This window comes from Protobothrops mucrosquamatus, unplaced genomic scaffold (assembly GCF_001527695.2).
Source record: "Protobothrops mucrosquamatus isolate PMUCROS unplaced genomic scaffold, P.Mucros_1.0 scaffold125, whole genome shotgun sequence".
NCBI classification, from domain to species: domain Eukaryota; kingdom Metazoa; phylum Chordata; class Lepidosauria; order Squamata; family Viperidae; genus Protobothrops; species Protobothrops mucrosquamatus.
This window is the reverse complement of record NW_015386492.1, coordinates 262,995-267,512: the sequence shown is the minus strand read 5'-3', so window position 1 is coordinate 267,512 and position 4,518 is coordinate 262,995. Positions and strand designations below refer to the sequence as shown.

General features: G+C 38.1%; 1 long non-coding RNA gene across 1 annotated transcript; it reads left to right on the top strand.

The window, feature by feature from the left end:
- Nucleotides 1–2,989: 2,989 nt before the first annotated feature.
- Nucleotides 2,990–4,518, top strand: LOC107284871. Its single transcript, XR_001548822.1, has 2 exons — nucleotides 2,990–3,390; nucleotides 3,553–4,518. It is a non-coding gene; the product is annotated as an uncharacterized LOC107284871 (long non-coding RNA).

Genomic DNA, 4,518 nt, shown 5'->3' with positions numbered 1-4,518 from the left:
TTATATTGTATGAGAGTTGCTCCATCTAGTCAGCAGTAAAGTATTTATGGAGAACTGCAGAACTGAGCATTAGATCCCCTGTGTTGTGAGATATTACAGTGATGTTTATTATACGGTTACTCTCAGCAAATGCAACTGGTTTATAAACTTTAAAGAGATATGTTCAGTAGTTTGACAAAACGTAGGACCAAGTCAGTGGTGAGATTCAAATATGTGAACAACCGTTCTCTGTGTGGACGCCACTTCCGGAAGTCCATTCTGCGCCTGGGCAACAAAAAATTAGCTACCGGTTCTGCCAAAGTGGTGCGAACTGGCTGAATCCCACCACTGGACCAAGTAGAGGGGAAACCAAATGTTACCCCCTGAAAGAGATTTTTAAAAATAATTTCAGTATGGAATTGATGCTATTTTAACATAACGATGGAATTGGTCCCTAAGACTTGCTATGTAGCTAGGACTGGGAAAAACTGCAATACTATTTTTTATATAAAGAAGATGGGAGTGGAGAAGTGATATAGGGTGGAAATCCTGGAAATGTCAGGCTATTTTTACATACATACATACCTACATATTGAAAATCATGTTTGAATGAACAATTAGGCATAATGAAAGAAACAACTCACTAAAGAATTAGTTTGAGTCCCGCAGAGACAAGTTCTTGCAAATTGTCTGAATATTAACTAGCTTAGAAGTGGAAATACAAACTTCCTTGATTTTTGACAATGTTCCAGATCATTAATTAAACTTAATTTAGGAATCATAGGATGAGAGAGGAGAACCTCTAAACCTTCAGCACCCGTTTACTCCTTTTAGCTTACTGAACATAGCTCTCAAAAGTAAGCAAAGCAAACTGACATTGTACTTATTTTTAGTATATATGTTAGTGAAGGGGTTAAAGCTTTTGTCAGATTAATGGAACAACACATGAGCTTTAAAGAAATGTATTAAGTACTGAAAGTTGGCGAGAAGTCCTAACTTAGAACGCACAACAGGGCATGAGCAACCAGTGATTCATCAGGACATCGTTAGGATTTTGATGTGGCAATTGTCAGGCAAAAAAACAACCCGATCTTGACTTTAGGGAAGGAAATTAATCTGCTAATACCAGGCTTACATTATTTGTTATATGTATCCCACCTTTATTATTTTTGTAAGGCAACAAATATACATTACTCCTATTTTCCCCACAATATTCCTCTGAAGTGAGTTGGACTGGGAGTGATTGGCCAAAATCACTCAGCCGGCTTTCATGCCTAAACTAACACTAGAAGTGAATCTCCTGGTTTCTAGCTTTGGTGCCTTAGAAACCACTTTAAAAAGCTTTAGTAAGACCACGCTTGGAATAATGCATCTAATTCTGGGCACCACAATATAAAAAAGATGAGACTGGAAAGAGTGCAGAAAAGAGCAATAAGGATGATTAGGGGACTGGAGATTAAAACTTATGAAGAACGGTTGCAGGAATTGAGTATGTCTAGTCTAGTGAAAAGAAGGACTGGGACAACATGATAGCAGTGCTCCAATATTTGAGGGGCTACCACAAAGATGAGAGGGTCAACCTATTTTCCAAAGCACCAGAAGGCAAAACAAGAAACAATGGATGGAAACAAAGCAAGGAGATAAGCAACAAAGAACTAAGGAGAAATTTCCTAATAGTGAGAACTTGTGGGTGACCCATCGCTGGAGGCTTTTAAGAAGAAACTGGACAGCCACTTAACTGAAATGGTATAGGGCAGTGGTGGCGAACCTATGGCACGGGTGCCAGAGGCGGCACTCAGAGCCCTCTCTGTGGGCACGCGCGCCGTCGCCCCAGTCCTAGGCCTTCAGCTGGGTTTTATAAAACCTTTTCGCTTTAGGCCTCCGCCGCCATGTGCAAAAAAAAAAGGTTCAATCAATCAGTCAATTTCAACTTCTCGCGGGAAAAAATAAGATCTTGCAAAGTTGGAATTGATTGATTGAACTTTTTAGTCCCACCCAGTCTGCCGTTACCACCGCAGCCATGCCCACACAATTGGCCACACCCACCCATCTGGCCACACCCACCCAATTGGCCACGCCCACCTGGCACCCGACGATGCATGAGTGGGTTTTAGGTTGTAGTTTGGGCACTCGGTCTCTAAAAGGTTTGCCATCACTGGTATAGGGTCTCCTGATTAAGCAGGAGGGTAGACTACAGTAGATGACCTCCAAGGTCCCTTCCAATTCTGTTATTCTATTCTAACCACTAAACAGCAATGCCAACTGTGACTGGAGCAAACTTCATTAAGAAAACCATATTTGCAAAGAATGGAGGGTTATTTAGCTTACAAAAAAGGCAAAAGAAGTTACAGACTTAGGGGGAAAATTTGTAGTGTGATGCACACAGGTTTGTATGTATAGCTGTAGAAATATATAGGTATAGCTGTAAGTTATTTTAACCCAAGCTATGTTCAGTCCAGCAGAACAAGTATTTCTTTTAGAAAGACATTATATACAGTTTGTATATAATTAGAAAATGGCTGGGAATCTGATTAGTAAAATCTAAAATTAATTTAAAGAAAAATAATATACGAAAAGCACAATTCCATAGCACCCCAGCTCAATCTGGCATGATGAGCGAATTTAGTTTCATCAACATGGCTTTTATCTTGAAAAATATAAACAATAGAATTATAATTTTATCTATCTTGCATTATTGGGTAGATTTTTAATCCCTCATAGGAAAGAAAAATGTAAAAAATGTAAGCAGTTTTAGTTGAGAACCCTAAGATAGCATAGTTACATGTATAGATATGTGAATAGGGCCTATGCAAAGAACAATAGTGCAAAATCTGTTCACTTTATAGAATACATGCAGGACAATATAATTGCATTTCTCTTTTAAGCAAGGAGAAACCTGGATTATGTGTATTGTATGAATCTTTCATTCCAATCTACTTAAACCAACAATTCTGCATCAATCGACTAAGAAAAGAAGGGGGGGAAAGAGGAACAAGGCTTGACAGAAGGAAAGTATTTTATTTAGATAACATTTGTCACAGATATGGTACAATATTACAAGTTTAGTATATAATACAAGAGAGACCATTACAAACTTTACACTTCATTACAAGAATCTTTGGATTTTAGCATCTTTTAAAAAGGTACAAGCAACAATATTTCTGAAAACCAGTCTCAACATTTGTTCTTTATATACAGGCTCCCAACATTTACAAAATGACAAATTAACAGAAAAGACAATTGAGAAACAGCTCCTCAAAAACAGGAAGTTAGTGTCCAGGCAATGAAATGCTTTGGGTAGCCTAGTGGGTAGAGTTGCTTGGAAGGTGAACTTGCTCTCTAAATACAAGCTCATCTTCTTTTTGTAGGTCTTTCAGGATACCTTACCTGTGAACTTTAATTAGACCAGGGGTCCTCAACCTTGGCCACTTTAAGACTTGTGGACTTCAACTCCCAGAATTCTTCATCCAGCTTTGCTGGCTCAGGAATTCTGGGAATTGAAGTCCACAAGTCTTAAAGTGGCCAAGGTTGAGGACCCCTGAGTTAGATGAACAGTAATGACAGTCATGAGAGGTCCTGCAAATACTGTCATGCTGAATAGAGTTCCATGTGGCTTTTGGCCTCAGTAAAAATGTCTTTCAAATGCTGATACAAATTATTATTAGTTTATCCCACTTTTCTGCCCAAAAGAAAGGCATTGTGACAGTGAAAAGGAATGAAGAACCGTAAAGAGATGTTGCATCTGCCATGAAGAATCTTTTCTCTCAATTTTCAAGCAGAGCCTACAGACAGGATTATGCCTTAGAATCATACAGGATGCTACATTCCACTGAGTGCCAATTGTCATTATTAAACACTGCCTAGCATGTAACAGTGCCAGATCAATGGATGCAATACATTAATCGGCAGCAATCCAGATTATGAAAAATGTGTGCTAATATAAAAGGAAGACTTATGTAAAAGAGAATTATATAATTTTTATATTGATTAATTTAAATTTCATTTTGCCTTGAAGTAAGTGACAAGCAGCCTGTTCGATAAAGATCTGATAGAGGGTTTCCATTGGCACCCAGTGAACTTTGGGGCTAAATGAGAATTTGAATTTGGATCCTAAGAATATTTAAGTGACAATTCCATATTATCTCAACATAAGATTTTTGTATATTGTCAGGGCAATTTCCAAACAGAGCCATTATCCTAGTTTCACTAGAAGAAACTGTTCCAACTGCATGGCTGACCTACTAATGTTGCTCATCACGTGATATGGTCAATCTCTGCTCTGACATTTTACAGACAGACTGAAATAACATAGCTTCTTTATGAAGACTCTATGGTGCACATGCATATTTTTCAACAATTTCTAGTCTTCAAATCTTTTCCACAAAGGTACAAACTTTAACAAAGGAAGATGATGGCAACCAAAACATACAGAATGGGATACTGAACCATACACATTGAAAAAAACCAAGCTTGCTGTATAGAATCAATTGTCATGCAAAATGAGGGAGGTAGTAGGCACATGGGAAGAATAATGGTCAA